The sequence below is a fragment of the Dendrobates tinctorius genome, unplaced genomic scaffold (assembly GCF_039654945.1).
Source record: "Dendrobates tinctorius isolate UK_male_01 unplaced genomic scaffold, ASM3965494v1 ptg000063l, whole genome shotgun sequence".
In the NCBI taxonomy this organism is placed as follows: domain Eukaryota; kingdom Metazoa; phylum Chordata; class Amphibia; order Anura; family Dendrobatidae; genus Dendrobates; species Dendrobates tinctorius.
In genome coordinates this window covers 24,764,797-24,787,675 of record NW_027361731.1, presented here as the reverse complement: position 1 = coordinate 24,787,675, position 22,879 = coordinate 24,764,797, and the positions used below count along the sequence as shown (strand labels likewise).

The 22,879-nt window shown below is 41.4% G+C and overlaps 1 protein-coding gene and 1 long non-coding RNA gene across 18 annotated transcripts in view; both read right to left on the bottom strand.

The window, feature by feature from the left end:
- The window catches only part of SHISA6 (shisa family member 6), a 470,754-nt gene that overhangs the window by 292,506 nt on the left and 155,369 nt on the right, over positions 1-22,879 (bottom strand). The gene's annotated exons all lie outside the window — the stretch shown is intronic.
- LOC141094004 (uncharacterized) lies at positions 14,462-15,680 on the bottom strand. Its single transcript, XR_012233008.1, has 2 exons — positions 14,680-15,680; positions 14,462-14,637 (listed from the first exon to the last, which is right to left on the bottom strand). It is a non-coding gene; the product is annotated as an uncharacterized lncRNA (long non-coding RNA).

Sequence of the window (22,879 nt, the reverse complement as noted above, 5' to 3'; positions counted from 1 at the left end):
TCTGGGCTCTGTGGAGCATTATCTAGGTAGTAACATGTACTATCTGGGCACTAGAATATTATCTAGGTAGTAACATGTACTATCTGGGCTCTGTTGGGTATTATCTAGGTAGTAACATGTACTATCTGGGCTCTGTGGAGCATTATCTAGGTAGTAACATGTACTATCTGGGCTCTGTGGAGCATTATCTAGGTAGTAACATGTACTATCTGGGCTCTGTGGAACATTATCTAGGCAGTAACATGTACTATCTGGGCACTAGAATATTATCTAGGTAGTAACATGTACTATCTGGGCTCTGTTGGGTATTATCTAGGTAGTAACATGTACTATCTGGGCTCTGTGGAGCATTATCTAGGTAGTAACATGTACTATCTGGGCTCTGTGGAGCATTATCTAGGTAGTAACATGTTCTATCTGGGCTAAGTGGAACATTATCTAGGTAGTAACATGTACTATCTGGGCTCTGTGGAGCATTATCTAGGTAGTAACATGTACTATCTGGGCTCTGTGGAGCATTATCTAGGTAGTAACATGTACTATCTGGGCTCTGTGGAGCATTATCTAGGTAGTAACATGTACTATCTGGGCTCTGTGGAACATTATCTAGGTAGTAACATGTACTATCTGGGCTCTGTGGAGCATTATCTAGGTAGTAACATGTACTATCTGGGCTCTGTGGAACATTATCTAGGCAGTAACATGTACTATCTGGGCACTAGAATATTATCTAGGTAGTAACATGTACTATCTGGGCTCTGTTGGGTATTATCTAGGTAGTAACATGTACTATCTGGGCTCTGTGGAGCATTATCTAGGTAGTAACATGTACTATCTGGGCTCTGTGGAACATTATCTAGGCAGTAACATGTACTATCTGGGCACTAGAATATTATCTAGATAGTAACATGTACTATCTGGGCTCTGTTGGGTATTATCTAGGTAGTAACATGTACTATCTGGGCTCTGTGGAGCATTATCTAGGTAGTAACATGTTCTATCTGGGCTCTGTGGAACATTATCTAGGTAGTAACATGTACTATCTGGGCTCTGTGGAGCATTATCTAGGTAGTAACATGTACTATCTGGGCTCTGTGGAGCATTATCTAGGTAGTAACATGTACTATCTGGGCTCTGTGGAACATTATCTAGGTAGTAACATGTACTATCTGGGCTCTGTGGAGCATTATCTAGGTAGTAACATGTACTATCTGGGCTCTGTGGAGCATTATCTAGGTAGTAACATGTACTATCTGGGATCTGTGGAGCATTATCTAGGTAGTAACATGTACTATCTGGGCTCTGTGGAGCATTATCTAGGTAGTAACATGTTCTATCTGGGCTAAGTGGAACATTATCTAGGTAGTAACATGTACTATCTGGGCTCTGTGGAGCATTATCTAGGTAGTAACATGTACTATCTGGGCTCTGTGGAGCATTATCTAGGTAGTAACATGTACTATCTGGGCTCTGTGGAGCATTATCTAGGTAGTAACATGTACTATCTGGGCTCTGTGGAACATTATCTAGGTAGTAACATGTACTATCTGGGCTCTGTGGAGCATTATCTAGGTAGTAACATGTACTATCTGGGCTCTGTGGAGCATTATCTAGGTAGTAACATGTACTATCTGGGCTCTGTGGAACATTATCTAGGCAGTAACATGTACTATCTGGGCACTAGAATATTATCTAGGTAGTAACATGTACTATCTGGGCTCTGTTGGGTATTATCTAGGTAGTAACATGTACTATCTGGGCTCTGTGGAGCATTATCTAGGTAGTAACATGTACTATCTGGGCTCTGTGGAACATTATCTAGGCAGTAACATGTACTATCTGGGCACTAGAATATTATCTAGATAGTAACATGTACTATCTGGGCTCTGTTGGGTATTATCTAGGTAGTAACATGTACTATCTGGGCTCTGTGGAGCATTATCTAGGTAGTAACATGTTCTATCTGGGCTCTGTGGAACATTATCTAGGTAGTAACATGTACTATCTGGGCTCTGTGGAGCATTATCTAGGTAGTAACATGTACTATCTGGGCTCTGTGGAGCATTATCTAGGTAGTAACATGTACTATCTGGGCTCTGTGGAACATTATCTAGGTAGTAACATGTACTATCTGGGCTCTGTGGAGCATTATCTAGGTAGTAACATGTACTATCTGGGCTCTGTGGAGCATTATCTAGGTAGTAACATGTACTATCTGGGATCTGTGGAGCATTATCTAGGTAGTAACATGTACTATCTGGGCTCTGTGGAACATTATCTAGGTAGTAACATGTACTATCTGGGCTCTGTGGAGCATTATCTAGGTAGTAACATGTACTATCTGGGCTCTGTGGAGCATTATCTAGGTAGTAACATGTACTATCTGGGCTCTGTGGAGCATTATCTAGGTAGTAACATGTACTATCTGGGCTCTGTGGAACATTATCTAGGCAGTAACATGTACTATCTGGGCACTAGAATATTATCTAGGTAGTAACATGTACTATCTGGGCTCTGTTGGGTATTATCTAGGTAGTAACATGTACTATCTGGGCTCTGTGGAGCATTATCTAGGTAGTAACATGTTCTATCTGGGCTCTGTGGAACATTATCTAGGTAGTAACATGTACTATCTGGGCTCTGTGGAACATTATCTAGGCAGTAACATGTACTATCTGGGCTCTGTGGAATATTATCTAGGTAGTAACATGTACTATCTGGGCTCGGTGGAGCATTATCTAGGTAGTAACATGTACTATCTGGGCTCTGTTGGGTATTATCTAGGTAGTAACATGTACTATCTGGGCTCTGTGGAGCATTATCTAGGTAGTAACATGTACTATCTGGGCTCTGTGGAGCATTATCTAGGCAGTAACATGTACTATCTGGGCTCTGTGGAACATTATCTAGGTAGTAACATGTACTATCTGGGCTCTGTGGAGCATTATCTAGGTAGTAACATGTACTATTTGGGCTCTGTGGAGCATTATCTAGGTAGTAACATGTACTATCTGGGCTCTGTGGAACATTATCTAGGCAGTAACATGTACTATCTGGGCACTAGAATATTATCTAGGTAGTAACATGTACTATCTGGGCTCTGTTGGGTATTATCTAGGTAGTAACATGTACTATCTGGGCTCTGTGGAGCATTATCTAGGTAGTAACATGTTCTATCTGGGCTCTGTGGAACATTATCTAGGCAGTAACATGTACTATCTGGGCTCTGTGGAACATTATCTAGGTAGTAACATGTACTATCTGGGCTCTGTGGAGCATTATCTAGGTAGTAACATGTACTATCTGGGCTCTGTGGAACATTATCTAGGCAGTAACATGTACTATCTGGACTCTGTGGAACATTATCTAGGTAGTAACATGTACTATCTGGGCTCTGTGGAGCATTATCTAGGTAGTAACATGTACTATCTGGGCTCTGTGGAGCATTATCTAGGTAGTAACATGTACTATCTGTGCTCTGTGGAATATTATCTAGGTAGTAACATGTACTATCTGGGCTCTGTGGAACATTATCTAGGCAGTAACATGTACTATCTGGGCTCTGTGGAACATTATCTAGGTAGTAACATGTACTATCTGGGCTCTGTGGAGCATTATCTAGGTAGTAACATGTACTATCTGGGCTCTGTGGAGCATTATCTAGGTAGTAACATGTACTATCTGGGCTCGGTGGAGCATTATCTAGGTAGTAACATGTACTATCTGGGCTCTGTTGGGTATTATCTAGGTAGTAACATGTACTATCTGGGCTCTGTGGAGCATTATCTAGGTAGTAACATGTACTATCTGGGCTCTGTGGAGCATTATCTAGGCAGTAACATGTACTATCTGGGCTCTGTGGAACATTATCTAGGTAGTAACATGTACTATCTGGGCTCTGTGGAGCATTATCTAGGTAGTAACATGTACTATTTGGGCTCTGTGGAGCATTATCTAGGTAGTAACATGTACTATCTGGGCTCTGTGGAACATTATCTAGGCAGTAACATGTACTATCTGGGCACTAGAATATTATCTAGGTAGTAACATGTACTATCTGGGCTCTGTTGGGTATTATCTAGGTAGTAACATGTACTATCTGGGCTCTGTGGAGCATTATCTAGGTAGTAACATGTTCTATCTGGGCTCTGTGGAACATTATCTAGGCAGTAACATGTACTATCTGGGCTCTGTGGAACATTATCTAGGTAGTAACATGTACTATCTGGGCTCTGTGGAGCATTATCTAGGTAGTAACATGTACTATCTGGGCTCTGTGGAACATTATCTAGGCAGTAACATGTACTATCTGGGCTCTGTGGAACATTATCTAGGTAGTAACATGTACTATCTGGGCTCTGTGGAGCATTATCTGGGTAGTAACATGTACTATCTGGGCTCTGTGGAGCATTATCTAGGTAGTAACATGTACTATCTGTGCTCAGTGGAATATTATCTAGGTAGTAACATGTACTATCTGGGCTCTGTGGAACATTATCTAGGCAGTAACATGTACTATCTGGGCTCTGTGGAACATTATCTAGGTAGTAACATGTACTATCTGGGCTCTGTGGAGCATTATCTAGGTAGTAACATGTACTATCTGGGCTCTGTGGAGCATTATCTAGGTAGTAACATGTACTATCTGGGCTCTGTGGAACATTATCTAGGCAGTAACATGTACTATCTGGGCACTAGAATATTATCTAGGTAGTAACATGTACTATCTGGGCTCTGTTGGGTATTATCTAGGTAGTAACATGTACTATCTGGGCTCTGTGGAGCATTATCTAGGTAGTAACATGTTCTATCTGGGCTCTGTGGAACATTATCTAGGTAGTAACATGTACTATCTGGGCTCTGTGGAACATTATCTAGGCAGTAACATGTACTATCTGGGCTCTGTGGAATATTATCTAGGTAGTAACATGTACTATCTGGGCTCGGTGGAACATTATCTAGGTAGTAACATGTACTATCTGGGCTCTGTGGAATATTATCTAGGTAGTAACATGTACTATCTGGGCTCGGTGGAGCATTGTCTAGGTAGTAACATGTACTATCTGGGCTCTGTTGGGTATTATCTAGGTAGTAACATGTACTATCTGGGCTCTGTGGAGCATTATCTAGGTAGTAACATGTACTATCTGGGCTCTGTGGAGCATTATCTAGGTAGTAACATGTACTATCTGGGCTCTGTGGAACATTATCTAGGTAGTAACATGTACTATCTGGGCTCTGTGGAGCATTATCTAGGTAGTAACATGTACTATCTGGGCTCTGTGGAGCATTATCTAGGTAGTAACATGTACTATCTGGGCTCTGTGGAACATTATCTAGGCAGTAACATGTACTATCTGGGCACTAGAATATTATCTAGGTAGTAACATGTACTATCTGGGCTCTGTTGGGTACTATCTAGGTAGTAACATGTACTATCTGGGCTCTGTGGAGCATTATCTAGGTAGTAACATGTACTATCTGGGCTCTGTGGAACATTATCTAGGCAGTAACATGTACTATCTGGGCACTAGAATATTATCTAGGTAGTAACATGTACTATCTGGGCTCTGTTGGGTATTATCTAGGTAGTAACATGTACTATCTGGGCTCTGTGGAGCATTATCTAGGTAGTAACATGTTCTATCTGGGCTCTGTGGAACATTATCTAGGTAGTAACATGTACTATCTGGGCTCTGTGGAACATTATCTAGGCAGTAACATGTACTATCTGGGCTCTGTGGAATATTATCTAGGTAGTAACATGTACTATCTGGGTTCTGTGGAGCATTATCTAGGTAGTAACATGTACTATCTGGGCTCTGTTGGGTATTATCTAGGTAGTAACATGTACTATCTGGGCTCTGTGGAGCATTATCTAGGTAGTAACATGTACTATCTGGGCTCTGTGGAGCATTATCTAGGTAGTAACATGTACTATCTGGGCTCTGTGGAACATTATCTAGGTAGTAACATGTACTATCTGGGCTCTGTGGAATATTATCTAGGTAGTAACATGTACTATCTGGGCTCGGTGGAGCATTGTCTAGGTAGTAACATGTACTATCTGGGCTCTGTTGGGTATTATCTAGGTAGTAACATGTACTATCTGGGCTCTGTGGAGCATTATCTAGGTAGTAACATGTACTATCTGGGCTCTGTGGAGCATTATCTAGGCAGTAACATGTACTATCTGGGCTCTGTGGAGCATTATCTAGGTAGTAACATGTACTATCTGGGCTCTGTGGAGCATTATCTAGGTAGTAACATGTACTATCTGGGCTCTGTGGAACATTATCTAGGTAGTAACATGTACTATCTGGGCTCTGTGGAGCATTATCTAGGTAGTAACATGTACTATCTGGGCTCTGTGGAGCATTATCTAGGTAGTAACATGTACTATCTGGGCTCTGTGGAACATTATCTAGGCAGTAACATGTACTATATGGGCACTAGAATATTATCTAGGTAGTAACATGTACTATCTGGGCTCTGTTGGGTATTATCTAGGTAGTAACATGTACTATCTGGGCTCTGTGGAGCATTATCTAGGTAGTAACATGTACTATCTGGGCTCTGTGGAACATTATCTAGGCAGTAACATGTACTATCTGGGCACTAGAATATTATCTAGGTAGTAACATGTACTATCTGGGCTCTGTTGGGTATTATCTAGGTAGTAACATGTACTATCTGGGCTCTGTGGAGCATTATCTAGGTAGTAACATGTACTATCTGGGCTCTGTGGAGCATTATCTAGGTAGTAACATGTACTATCTGGGCTCTGTGGAACATTATCTAGGCAGTAACATGTACTATATGGGCACTAGAATATTATCTAGGTAGTAACATGTACTATCTGGGCTCTGTTGGGTATTATCTAGGTAGTAACATGTACTATCTGGGCTCTGTGGAGCATTATCTAGGTAGTAACATGTACTATCTGGGCTCTGTGGAACATTATCTAGGCAGTAACATGTACTATCTGGGCACTAGAATATTATCTAGGTAGTAACATGTACTATCTGGGCTCTGTTGGGTATTATCTAGGTAGTAACATGTACTATCTGGGCTCTGTGGAGCATTATCTAGGTAGTAACATGTTCTATCTGGGCTCTGTGGAACATTATCTAGGTAGTAACATGTACTATCTGGGCTCTGTGGAACATTATCTAGGCAGTAACATGTACTATCTGGGCTCTGTGGAATATTATCTAGGTAGTAACATGTACTATCTGGGCTCGGTGGAACATTATCTAGGTAGTAACATGTACTATCTGGGCTCTGTGGAATATTATCTAGGTAGTAACATGTACTATCTGGGCTCGGTGGAGCATTGTCTAGGTAGTAACATGTACTATCTGGGCTCTGTTGGGTATTATCTAGGTAGTAACATGTACTATCTGGGCTCTGTGGAGCATTATCTAGGTAGTAACATGTACTATCTGGGCTCTGTGGAGCATTATCTAGGTAGTAACATGTACTATCTGGGCTCTGTGGAACATTATCTAGGTAGTAACATGTACTATCTGGGCTCTGTGGAGCATTATCTAGGTAGTAACATGTACTATCTGGGCTCTGTGGAGCATTATCTAGGTAGTAACATGTACTATCTGGGCTCTGTGGAACATTATCTAGGCAGTAACATGTACTATATGGGCACTAGAATATTATCTAGGTAGTAACATGTACTATCTGGGCTCTGTTGGGTATTATCTAGGTAGTAACATGTACTATCTGGGCTCTGTGGAGCATTATCTAGGTAGTAACATGTACTATCTGGGCTCTGTGGAACATTATCTAGGCAGTAACATGTACTATCTGGGCACTAGAATATTATCTAGGTAGTAACATGTACTATCTGGGCTCTGTTGGGTATTATCTAGGTAGTAACATGTACTATCTGGGCTCTGTGGAGCATTATCTAGGTAGTAACATGTACTATCTGGGCTCTGTGGAGCATTATCTAGGTAGTAACATGTACTATCTGGGCTCTGTGGAACATTATCTAGGCAGTAACATGTACTATATGGGCACTAGAATATTATCTAGGTAGTAACATGTACTATCTGGGCTCTGTTGGGTATTATCTAGGTAGTAACATGTACTATCTGGGCTCTGTGGAGCATTATCTAGGTAGTAACATGTACTATCTGGGCTCTGTGGAACATTATCTAGGCAGTAACATGTACTATCTGGGCACTAGAATATTATCTAGGTAGTAACATGTACTATCTGGGCTCTGTTGGGTATTATCTAGGTAGTAACATGTACTATCTGGGCTCTGTGGAGCATTATCTAGGTAGTAACATGTTCTATCTGGGCTCTGTGGAACATTATCTAGGTAGTAACATGTACTATCTGGGCTCTGTGGAACATTATCTAGGCAGTAACATGTACTATCTGGGCTCTGTGGAATATTATCTAGGTAGTAACATGTACTATCTGGGCTCGGTGGAACATTATCTAGGTAGTAACATGTACTATCTGGGCTCTGTGGAATATTATCTAGGTAGTAACATGTACTATCTGGGCTCGGTGGAGCATTGTCTAGGTAGTAACATGTACTATCTGGGCTCTGTTGGGTATTATCTAGGTAGTAACATGTACTATCTGGGCTCTGTGGAGCATTATCTAGGTAGTAACATGTACTATCTGGGCTCTGTGGAGCATTATCTAGGTAGTAACATGTACTATCTGGGCTCTGTGGAACATTATCTAGGTAGTAACATGTACTATCTGGGCTCTGTGGAGCATTATCTAGGTAGTAACATGTACTATCTGGGCTCTGTGGAGCATTATCTAGGTAGTAACATGTACTATCTGGGCTCTGTGGAACATTATCTAGGCAGTAACATGTACTATCTGGGCACTAGAATATTATCTAGGTAGTAACATGTACTATCTGGGCTCTGTTGGGTACTATCTAGGTAGTAACATGTACTATCTGGGCTCTGTGGAGCATTATCTAGGTAGTAACATGTACTATCTGGGCTCTGTGGAACATTATCTAGGCAGTAACATGTACTATCTGGGCACTAGAATATTATCTAGGTAGTAACATGTACTATCTGGGCTCTGTTGGGTATTATCTAGGTAGTAACATGTACTATCTGGGCTCTGTGGAGCATTATCTAGGTAGTAACATGTTCTATCTGGGCTCTGTGGAACATTATCTAGGTAGTAACATGTACTATCTGGGCTCTGTGGAACATTATCTAGGCAGTAACATGTACTATCTGGGCTCTGTGGAATATTATCTAGGTAGTAACATGTACTATCTGGGTTCTGTGGAGCATTATCTAGGTAGTAACATGTACTATCTGGGCTCTGTTGGGTATTATCTAGGTAGTAACATGTACTATCTGGGCTCTGTGGAGCATTATCTAGGTAGTAACATGTACTATCTGGGCTCTGTGGAGCATTATCTAGGTAGTAACATGTACTATCTGGGCTCTGTGGAACATTATCTAGGTAGTAACATGTACTATCTGGGCTCTGTGGAATATTATCTAGGTAGTAACATGTACTATCTGGGCTCGGTGGAGCATTGTCTAGGTAGTAACATGTACTATCTGGGCTCTGTTGGGTATTATCTAGGTAGTAACATGTACTATCTGGGCTCTGTGGAATATTATCTAGGTAGTAACATGTACTATCTGGGCTCTGTGGAGCATTATCTAGGCAGTAACATGTACTATCTGGGCTCTGTGGAGCATTATCTAGGTAGTAACATGTACTATCTGGGCTCTGTGGAGCATTATCTAGGTAGTAACATGTACTATCTGGGCTCTGTGGAACATTATCTAGGTAGTAACATGTACTATCTGGGCTCTGTGGAGCATTATCTAGGTAGTAACATGTACTATCTGGGCTCTGTGGAGCATTATCTAGGTAGTAACATGTACTATCTGGGCTCTGTGGAACATTATCTAGGCAGTAACATGTACTATCTGGGCACTAGAATATTATCTAGGTAGTAACATGTACTATCTGGGCTCTGTTGGGTATTATCTAGGTAGTAACATGTACTATCTGGGCTCTGTGGAACATTATCTAGGTAGTAACATGTACTATCTGGGCTCTGTGGAAGATTATCTAGGCAGTAACATGTACTATCTGGGCTCTGTGGAATATTATCTAGGTAGTAACATGTACTATCTGGGCTCTGTGGAGCATTATCTAGGTAGTAACATGTACTATCTGGGCTCTGTTGGGTATTATCTAGGTAGTAACATGTACTATCTGGGCTCTGTGGAGCATTATCTAGGTAGTAACATGTACTATCTGGGCTCTGTGGAGCATTATCTAGGTAGTAACATGTACTATCTGGGCTCTGTGGAACATTATCTAGGTAGTAACATGTACTATCTGGGCTCTGTGGAGCATTATCTAGGTAGTAACATGTACTATCTGGGCTCTGTGGAGCATTATCTAGGTAGTAACATGTACTATCTGGGCTCTGTGGAACATTATCTAGACAGTAACATGTACTATCTGGGCACTAGAATATTATCTAGGTAGTAACATGTACTATCTGGGCTCTGTGGAACATTATCTAGGTAGTAACATGTACTATCTGGGCTCTGTTGGGTATTATCTAGGTAGTAACATGTACTATCTGGGCTCTGTGGAGCATTACCTAGGTAGTAACATGTACTATCTGGGCTCTGTGGAACATTATCTAGGTAGTAACATGTACTATCTGGGCTCTGTGGAGCATTATCTAGGTAGTAACATGTACTATCTGGGCTCTGTGGAGCATTATCTAGGTAGTAACATGTACTATCTGGGCTCTGTGGAACATTATCTAGGCAGTAACATGTACTATCTGGGCTCTGTGGAATATTATCTAGGTAGTAACATGTACTATCTGGGCTCGGTGGAGCATTATCTAGGTAGTAACATGTACTATCTGGGCTCTGTTGGGTATTATCTAGGTAGTAACATGTACTATCTGGGCTCTGTGGAGCATTATCTAGGCAGTAACATGTACTATCTGGGCTCTGTGGAATATTATCTAGGTAGTAACATGTACTATCTGGGCTCTGTGGAACATTATCTAGGCAGTAACATGTACTATCTGGGCTCTGTGGAATATTATCTAGGTAGTAACATGTACTATCTGGGCTCGGTGGAGCATTATCTAGGTAGTAACATGTACTATCTGGGCTCTGTTGGGTATTATCTAGGTAGTAACATGTACTATCTGGGCTCTGTGGAGCATTATCTAGGTAGTAACATGTACTATCTGGGCTCTGTGGAGCATTATCTAGGCAGTAACATGTACTATTTGGGCTCTGTGGAGCATTATCTAGGCAGTAACATGTACTATCTGGGCTCTGTGGAACATTATCTAGGTAGTAACATGTACTATCTGGGCTCTGTGGAGCATTATCTAGGTAGTAACATGTACTGTCTGAGCTCTGTGGAGCATTATCTCGGTAGTAACATGTACTATCTGGGCTCTGTGGAACATTATCTAGGCAGTAACATGTACTATCTGGGCTCTGTGGAATATTATCTAGGTAGTAACATGTACTATCTGGGCTCGGTGGAGCATTATCTAGGTAGTAACATGTACTATCTGGGCTCTGTTGGGTATTATCTAGGTAGTAACATGTACTATCTGGGCTCTGTGGAGCATTATCTAGGCAGTAACATGTACTATCTGGGCTCTGTGGAATATTATCTAGGTAGTAACATGTACTATCTGGGCTCTGTGGAACATTATCTAGGCAGTAACATGTACTATCTGGGCTCTGTGGAATATTATCTAGGTAGTAACATGTACTATCTGGGCTCGGTGGAGAATTATCTAGGTAGTAACATGTACTATCTGGGCTCTGTTGGGTATTATCTAGGTAGTAACATGTACTATCTGGGCTCTGTGGAGCATTATCTAGGTAGTAACATGTACTATCTGGGCTCTGTGGAGCATTATCTAGGTAGTAACATGTTCTATCTGGGCTCTGTGGAACATTATCTAGGTAGTAACATGTACTATCTGGGCTCTGTGGAGCATTATCTAGGTAGTAACATGTACTATCTGGGCACTAGAATATTATCTAGGTAGTAACATGTACTATCTGGGCTCTGTTGGGTATTATCTAGGTAGTAACATGTACTATCTGGGCTCTGTTGGGTATTATCTAGGTAGTAACATGTACTATCTGGGCTCTGTGGAGCATTATCTAGGTAGTAACATGTACTATCTGGGCTCTGTGGAACATTATCTAGGCAGTAACATGTACTATCTGGGCACTAGAATATTATCTAGGTAGTAACATGTACTATCTGGGCTCTGTTGGGTATTATCTAGGTAGTAACATGTACTATCTGGGCTCTGTGGAGCATTATCTAGGTAGTAACATGTACTATCTGGGCTCTGTGGAGCATTATCTAGGTAGTAACATGTTCTATCTGGGCTAAGTGGAACATTATCTAGGTAGTAACATGTACTATCTGGGCTCTGTGGAGCATTATCTAGGTAGTAACATGTACTATCTGGGCTCTGTGGAGCATTATCTAGGTAGTAACATGTACTATCTGGGCTCTGTGGAACATTATCTAGGTAGTAACATGTACTATCTGGGCTCTGTGGAGCATTATCTAGGTAGTAACATGTACTATCTGGGCTCTGTGGAGCATTATCTAGGTAGTAACATGTACTATCTGGGCTCTGTGGAGCATTATCTAGGTAGTAACATGTACTATCTGGGATCTGTGGAGCATTATCTAGGTAGTAACATGTACTATCTGGGCTCTGTGGAACATTATCTAGGTAGTAACATGTACTATCTGGGCTCTGTGGAGCATTATCTAGGTAGTAACATGTACTATCTGGGCTCTGTGGAGCATTATCTAGGTAGTAACATGTACTATCTGGGCTCTGTGGAGCATTATCTAGGTAGTAACATGTACTATCTGGGCTCTGTGGAACATTATCTAGGCAGTAACATGTACTATCTGGGCTCTGTGGAACATTATCTAGGTAGTAACATGTACTATCTGGGCTCTGTGGAACATTATCTAGGCAGTAACATGTACTATCTGGGCTCTGTGGAATATTATCTAGGTAGTAACATGTACTATCTGGGCTCGGTGGAGCATTATCTAGGTAGTAACATCTACTATCTGGGCTCTGTGGAATATTATCTAGGCAGTAACATGTACTATCTGGGCACTAGAATATTATCAAGGTAGTAACATGTACTATCTGGGCTCTGTGGGGTATTATTTAGGTAGTAACATGTACTATCTGGGCTCTGTGGGGTATTATTTAGGTAGTAACATGTACTATCTGGGCACTGTGGGGCATTATCTGCTGTTACATGTACTCTCTGGGCACTGAGTTACGTTATCTGGGCAGCTATATGAACTATCTGGGGACTCAGGCATTATCTGGGTCTATACATGTACTCTCTGGGCACTGTGGGGTATTATCTAGGCAGTAACATGTACTATCTGGGCTCTGTGGAGCATTATCTAGGTAGTAACATGTACTATCTGGGCTCTGTTGGGTATTATCTAGGTAGTAACATGTACTATCTGGGCTCTGTGGAGCATTATCTAGGTAGTAACATGTACTATCTGGGCTCTGTGGAGCATTATCTAGGTAGTAACATGTACTATCTGGGCTCTGTTGGGTATTATCTAGGTAGTAACATGTACTATCTGGGCTCGGTGGAGCATTATCTAGGTAGTAACATGTACTATCTGGGCTCTGTGGAGCATTATCTAGGTAGTAACATGTACTATCTGGGCTCTGTGGAACATTATCTAGGTAGTAACATGTACTATCTGGGCTCTGTTGGGTATTATCTAGGTAGTAACATGTACTATCTGGGATCTGTGGAGCATTATCTAGGTAGTAACATGTACTATCTGGGCTCTGTGGAGCATTATCTAGGTAGTAACATGTACTATCTGGGCTCTGTGGAACATTATCTAGGTAGTAACATGTACTATCTGGGCTCTGTGGAGCATTATCTAGGTAGTAACATGTACTATCTGTGCTCTGTGGAATATTATCTAGGCAGTAACATGTACTATCTGGGCACTAGAATATTATCTAGGTAGTAACATGTACTATCTGGGCTCTGTGGAGCATTATCTAGGTAGTAACATGTACTATCTGGGCTCTGTGGAGCATTATCTAGGTAGTAACATGTACTATCTGGGCTCTGTGGAACATTATCTAGGTAGTAACATGTACTATCTGGGCTCTGTGGAACATTATCTAGGCAGTAACATGTACTATCTGGGCTCTGTGGAATATTATCTAGGTAGTAACATGTACTATCTGGGCTCTGTGGAATATTATCTAGGCAGTAACATGTACTATCTGGGCACTAGAATATTATCAAGGTAGTAACATGTACTATCTGGGCTCTGTGGGGTATTATTTAGGTAGTAACATGTACTATCTGGGCTCTGTGGGGTATTATTTAGGTAGTAACATGTACTATCTGGGCACTGTGGGGCATTATCTGCTGTTACATGTACTCTCTGGGCTCTGTTGGGTATTATCTAGGCAGATACATGTACTACTTGGGCATTGTTTGACATTATTTAGGCAGTAACATGTTCTATCTGGGCAGTGAGGTGCATTATCTAGTCAGCTACATGTACTATCTGGGCTCTGTGGAATATTATCTAGACAGTAACATGTACTACCTGGGCTGGGTGGAATATTATCTAGGCAGATATACTGTATGTACTAGCTGGGCACTGTGGGGCATTATCTGCTGTTACATGTACTCTCTGGGCACTGAGTTGCGTTATCTGGGCAGCTATATGAACTATCTGGGGACTCAGGCATTATCTGGGTCTATACATGTACTCTCTGGGCACTGTGGGGTATTATCTAGGCAGTAACATGTACTATCTGGGCACTAGAATATTATCAAGGCAGTAACATGTACTATCTGGGCTCTGTGGAGCATTATCTAGGTAGTAACATGTACTATCTGGGCTCTGTTGGGTATTATCTAGGTAGTAACATGTACTATCTGGGCTCTGTGGAGCATTATCTAGGTAGTAACATGTACTATCTGGGCTCTGTGGAACATTATCTAGGTAGTAACATGTACTATCTGGGCTCTGTGGAACATTATCTAGGCAGTAACATGTACTATCTGGGCTCTGTGGAATATTATCTAGGTAGTAACATGTACTATCTGGGCTCTGTGGAACATTATCTAGGTAGTAACATATACTATCTGGGCTCTGTTGGGTATTATCTAGGTAGTAACATGTACTATCTGGGCTCTGTGGAGCATTATCTAGGTAGTAACATGTACTATCTGGGCTCTGTGGAACATTATCTAGGTAGTAACATGTACTATCTGTGCTCTGTGGAATATTATCTAGGTAGTGACGTGTACTATCTGGGCTCGGTGGAGCATTATCTAGGTAGTAACATCTACTATCTGTGCTCTGTGGAATATTATCTAGGCAGTAACATGTACTATCTGGGCACTAGAATATTATCAAGGTAGTAACATGTACTATCTGGGCTCTGTGGGGTATTATTTAGGTAGTAACATGTACTATCTGGGCTCTGTGGAACATTATCTAGGTAGTAACATGTACTATCTGTGCTCTGTGGAATATTATCTAGGTAGTAACATGTACTATCTGGGCTCGGTGGAGCATTATCTAGGTAGTAACATCTACTATCTGTGCTCTGTGGAATATTATCTAGGCAGTAACATGTACTATCTGGGCACTAGAATATTATCAAGGTAGTAACATGTACTATCTGGGCTCTGTGGAGCATTATCTAGGTAGTAACATGTACTATCTGGGCTCTGTTGGGTATTATCTAGGCAGATACATGTACTACTTGGGCATTGTTTGACATTATTTAGGCAGTAACATGTTCTATCTGGGCAGTGAGGTGCATTATCTAGTCAGCTACATGTACTATCTGGGCTCTGTGGAATATTATCTAGACAGTAACATGTACTACCTGGGCTGGGTGGAATATTATCTAGGCAGATATACTGTATGTACTAGCTGGGCACTGTGGGGCATTATCTGCTGTTACATGTACTCTCTGGGCACTGAGTTGCGTTATCTGGGCAGCTATATGAACTATCTGGGGACTCAGGCATTATCTGGGTCTATACATGTACTCTCTGGGCACTGTGGGGTATTATCTAGGCAGTAACATGTACTATCTGGGCTCTGTGGAGCATTATCTAGGTAGTAACATGTACTATCTGGGCTCTGTGGAACATTATCTAGGTAGTAACATGTACTATCTGGGCTCTGTGGAGCATTATCTAGGTAGTAACATGTACTATCTGGGCTCTGTGGAACATTATCTAGGTAGTAACATGTACTATCTGGGCTCTGTGGAACATTATCTAGGCAGTAACATGTACTATCTGGGCTCTGTGGAACATTATCTAGGTAGTAACATGTACTATCTGTGCTCTGTGGAATATTATCTAGGCAGTAACATGTACTATCTGGGCTCGGTGGAGCATTATCTAGGTAGTAACATCTACTATCTGTGCTCTGTGGAATATTATCTAGGCAGTAACATGTACTATCTGGGCACTAGAATATTATCAAGGTAGTAACATGTACTATCTGGGCACTAGAATATTATCAAGGTAGTAACATGTACTATCTGGGCTCTGTGGGGTATTATTTAGGTAGTAACATGTACTATCTGGGCTCTGTGGAACATTATCTAGGCAGTAACATGTACTATCTGGGCTTTGTGGAATATTATCTAGGTAGTAACATGTACTATCTGTGCTCTGTGGAACATTATCTAGGTAGTAACATGTACTATCTGGGCTCGGTGGAGCATTATCTAGGTAGTAACATCTACTATCTGTGCTCTGTGGAATATTATCTAGGCAGTAACATGTACTATCTGGGCACTAGAATATTATCAAGGTAGTAACATGTACTATCTGGGCTCTGTGGGGTATTATTTAGGTAGTAACATGTACTCTCTGGGCACTGAGTTGCGTTATCTGGGCAGCTATATGAACTATCTGGGGACTCAGGCATTATCTGGGTCTATACATGTACTCTCTGGGCACTGTGGGGTATTATCTAGGCAGTAACATGTACTATCTGGGCACTAGAATATTATCAAGGCAGTAACATGTACTATCTGGGCTCTGTGGAGCATTATCTAGGTAGTAACATGTACTATCTGGGCTCTGTTGGGTATTATGTAGGTAGTAACATGTACTATCTGGGCTCTGTGGAGCATTATCTAGGTAGTAACATGTACTATCTGGGCTCTGTGGAACATTATCTAGGTAGTAACATGTACTATCTGGGCTCTGTGGAGCATTATCTAGGTAGTAACATGTACTATCTGGGCTCTGTGGAGCATTATCTAGGTAGTAACATGTACTATCTGGGCTCTGTGGAACATTATCTAGGTAGTAACATGTACTATCTGGGCTCTGTGGAGCATTATCTAGGTAGTAACATGTACTATCTGGGCTCTGTGGAACATTATCTAGGTAGTAACATGTACTATCTGTGCTCTGTTGGGTATTATGTAGGTAGTAACATGTACTATCTGGGCTCTGTGGAGCATTATCTAGGTAGTAACATGTACTATCTGGGCTCTGTTGGGTATTATGTAGGTAGTAACATGTACTATCTGGGCTCTGTGGAGCATTATGTAGGTAGTAACATGTACTATCTGGGCTCTGTGGAGCATTATCTAGGTAGTAACATGTACTATCTGGGCTCTGTGGAGCATTATCTAGGCAGTAACATGTACTATCTGGGCACTAGAATATTCTCAAGGTAGTAACATGTACTATCTGGGCTCTGTGGAACATTATCTAGGCAGTAACATGTACTATCTGGGCTCTGTGGAATATTATCTAGGTAGTAACATGTACTATCTGTGCTCTGTGGAACATTATCTAGGTAGTAACATGTACTATCTGGGCTCGGTGCAGCATTATCTAGGTAGTAACATCTACTATCTGTGCTCTGTGGAATATTATCTAGGCAGTAACATGTACTATCTGGGCACTAGAATATTATCAAGGTAGTAACATGTACTATCTGGGCTCTGTGGGGTATTATTTAGGTAGTAACATGTACTATCTGGGCACTGTGGGGCATTATCTGCTGTTACATGTACTCTCTGGGCACTGAGTTGCGTTATCTGGGCAGCTATATGAACTATCTGGGGACTCAGGCATTATCTGGGTCTATACATGTACTCTCTGGGCACTGTGGGGTATTATCTAGGCAGTAACATGTACTATCTGGGCACTAGAATATTATCAAGGCAGTAACATGTACTATCTGGGCTCTGTGGAGCATTATCTAGGTAGTAACATGTACTATCTGGGCTCTGTGGAGCATTATCTAGGTAGTAACATGTACTATCTGGGCTCTGTGGAGCATTATCTAGGTAGTAACATGTACTATCTGGGCTCTGTGGAGCATTATCTAGGTAGTAACATGTACTATCTGGGCTCTGTGGAGCATTATTTAGGTAGTAACATGTACTATCTGGGCTCTGTGGAGCATTATCTAGGTAGTAACATGTACTATCTGGGCTCTGTGGAGCATTATCTAGGTAGTAACATGTACTATCTGGGCTCTGTGGAACATTATCTAGGTAGTAACATGTACTATCTGGGCTCTGTGGAGCATTATCTAGGTAGTAACATGTACTATCTGGGCTCTGTGGAACATTATCTAGGTAGTAACATGTACTATCTGGGCTCTGTGGAGCATTATCTAGGTAGTAACATGTACTATCTGTGCTCTGTTGGGTATTATCTAGGTAGTAACATGTACTATCTGGGCTCTGTTGGGTATTATCTAGGTAGTAACATGTACTATCTGGGCTCTGTGGAGCATTATCTAGGTAGTAACATGTACTATCTGGGCTCTGTTGGGTATTATCTAGGTAGTAACATGTACTATCTGGGCTCTGTTGGGTATTATCTAGGTTGTAACATGTACTATCTGTGCTATGTGGAATATTATCTAGGTAGTGACATGTACTATCTGGGCTCGGTGGAGCATTATCTAGGCAGTAACATGTACTATCTGTGCTCTGTGGAATATTATCTAGGTAGTAACATGTACTATCTGGGCTCTGTTGGGTATTATCTAGGTAGTAACATGTACTATCTGGGCTCTGTTGGGTATTATCTAGGTAGTAACATGTACTATCTGGGCTCTGTGGAATATTATCTAGGTAGTAACATGTACTATCTGGGCTCTGTGGAACATTATCTAGGTAGTAACATCTACTATCTGTGCTCTGTGGAATATTATCTAGGCAGTAACATGTACTATCTGGGCACTAGAATATTCTCAAGGTAGTAACATGTACTATCTGGGCACTGTGGGGCATTATCTGCTGTTACATGTACTCTCTGGGCACTGAGTTACGTTATCTGGGCAGCTATATGAACTATCTGGGGACTCAGGCATTATCTGGGTCTATACATGTACTCTCTGGGCACTGTGGGGTATTATCTAGGCAGTAACATGTACTATCTGGGCACTAGAATATTATCAAGGCAGTAACATGTACTATCTGGGCTCTGTTGGGTATTATCTAGGTAGTAACATGTACTATCTGGGCTCTGTTGGGTATTATCTAGGTAGTAACATGTACTATCTGGGCTCTGTGGAGCATTATCTAGGTAGTAACATGTACTATCTGGGCTCTGTGGAACATTATCTAGGTAGTAACATGTACTATCTGGGCTCTGTGGAGCATTATCTAGGTAGTAACATGTACTATCTGGGCTCTGTTGGGTATTATCTAGGTAGTAACATGTACTATCTGGGCTCTGTGGAGCATTATCTAGGTAGTAACATGTACTATCTGGGCTCTGTGGAGCATTATCTAGGTAGTAACATGTACTATCTGGGCTCTGTGGAGCATTATCTAGGTAGTAACATGTACTATCTGGGCTCTGTGGAACATTATCTAGGTAGTAACATGTACTATCTGGGCTCTGTGGAACATTATCTAGGTAGGGACGTGTACTATCTGGGCTCGGTGGAGCATTATCTAGGCAGTAACATGTACTATCTGTGCTCTGTGGAATATTATCTAGGTAGTAACATGTACTATTTGGGCTCTGTGGAACATTATCTAGGTAGTAACATCTACTATCTGTGCTCTGTGGAATATTATCTAGGCAGTAACATGTACTATCTGGGCACTAGAATATTCTCAAGGTAGTAACATGTACTATCTGGGCTCTGTGGAACATTATCTAGGCAGTAACATGTACTATCTGGGCTCTGTGGAATATTATCTAGGTAGTAACATGTACTATCTGTGCTCTGTGGAACATTATCTAGGTAGTAACATGTACTATCTGGGCTCGGTGCAGCATTATCTAGGTAGTAACATCTACTATCTGTGCTCTGTGGAATATTATCTAGGCAGTAACATGTACTATCTGGGCACTAGAATATTCTCAAGGTAGTAACATGTACTATCTGGGCTCTGTGGAACATTATCTAGGCAGTAACATGTACTATCTGGGCTCTGTGGAATATTATCTAGGTAGTAACATGTACTATCTGTGCTCTGTGGAACATTATCTAGGTAGTAACATGTACTATCTGGGCTCGGTGCAGCATTATCTAGGTAGTAACATCTACTATCTGTGCTCTGTGGAATATTATCTAGGTAGTAACATGTACTATCTGGGCTCTGTGGGGTATTATTTAGGTAGTAACATGTACTATCTGGGCACTGTGGGGCATTATCTGCTGTTACATGTACTCTCTGGGCACTGAGTTGCGTTATCTGGGCAGCTATATGAACTATCTGGGGACTCAGGCATTATCTGGGTCTATACATGTACTCTCTGGGCACTGTGGGGTATTATCTAGGCAGTAACATGTACTATCTGGGCACTAGAATATTATCAAGGCAGTAACATGTACTATCTGGGCTCTGTGGAGCATTATCTAGGTAGTAACATGTACTATCTGGGCTCTGTGGAGCATTATCTAGGTAGTAACATGTACTCTCTGGGCACTGTGGGGTATTATCTAGGTAGTAACATGTACTATCTGGGCACTAGAATATTATCAAGGCAGTAACATGTACTATCTGGGCTCTGTGGAGCATTATCTAGGTAGTAACATGTACTATCTGGGCTCTGTGGAGCATTATCTAGGTAGTAACATGTACTATCTGGGCTCTGTGGAGCATTATCTAGGTAGTAACATGTACTATCTGGGCTCTGTGGAGCATTATCTAGGTAGTAACATGTACTATCTGGGCTCTGTGGAGCATTATTTAGGTAGTAACATGTACTATCTGGGCTCTGTGGAGCATTATCTAGGTAGTAACATGTACTATCTGGGCTCTGTGGAGCATTATCTAGGTAGTAACATGTACTATCTGGGCTCTGTGGAACATTATCTAGGTAGTAACATGTACTATCTGGGCTCTGTGGAGCATTATCTAGGTAGTAACATGTACTATCTGGGCTCTGTGGAACATTATCTAGGTAGTAACATGTACTATCTGGGCTCTGTGGAGCATTATCTAGGTAGTAACATGTACTATCTGTGCTCTGTTGGGTATTATCTAGGTAGTAACATGTACTATCTGGGCTCTGTTGGGTATTATCTAGGTAGTAACATGTACTATCTGGGCTCTGTGGAACATTATCTAGGTAGTAACATGTACTATCTGGGCTCTGTTGGGTATTATCTAGGTAGTAACATGTACTATCTGGGCTCTGTTGGGTATTATCTAGGTTGTAACATGTACTATCTGGGCTCTGTGGAACATTATCTAGGTAGTAACATCTACTATCTGTGCTCTGTGGAATATTATCTAGGCAGTAACATGTACTATCTGGGCACTAGAATATTCTCAAGGTAGTAACATGTACTATCTGGGCACTGTGGGGCATTATCTGCTGTTACATGTACTCTCTGGGCACTGAGTTACGTTATCTGGGCAGCTATATGAACTATCTGGGGACTCAGGCATTATCTGGGTCTATACATGTACTCTCTGGGCACTGTGGGGTATTATCTAGGCAGTAACATGTACTATCTGGGCACTAGAATATTATCAAGGCAGTAACATGTACTATCTGGGCTCTGTTGGGTATTATCTAGGTAGTAACATGTACTATCTGGGCTCTGTTGGGTATTATCTAGGTAGTAACATGTACTATCTGGGCTCTGTGGAGCATTATCTAGGTAGTAACATGTACTATCTGGGCTCTGTGGAACATTATCTAGGTAGTAACATGTACTATCTGGGCTCTGTGGAGCATTATCTAGGTAGTAACATGTACTATCTGGGCTCTGTTGGGTATTATCTAGGTAGTAACATGTACTATCTGGGCTCTGTGGAGCATTATCTAGGTAGTAACATGTACTATCTGGGCTCTGTGGAGCATTATCTAGGTAGTAACATGTACTATCTGGGCTCTGTGGAGCATTATCTAGGTAGTAACATGTACTATCTGGGCTCTGTGGAACATTATCTAGGTAGTAACATGTACTATCTGGGCTCTGTGGAGCATTATCTAGGTAGTAACATGTACTATCTGTGCTCTGTGGAATATTATCTAGGCAGTAACATGTACTATCTGGGCTCTGTTGGGTATTATCTAGGTAGTAACATGTACTATCTGGACTCTGTGGAATATTATCTAGGTAGTAACATGTACTATCTGGGCTCTGTGGAGCATTATCTAGGTAGTAACATGTACTATCTGTGCTCTGTGGAATATTATCTAGGCAGTAACATGTACTATCTGGGCTCTGTTGGGTATTATCTAGGTAGTAACATGTACTATCTGTGCTCTGTGGAATATTATCTAGGTAGTAACATGTACTATCTGGGCTCTGTGGAGCATTA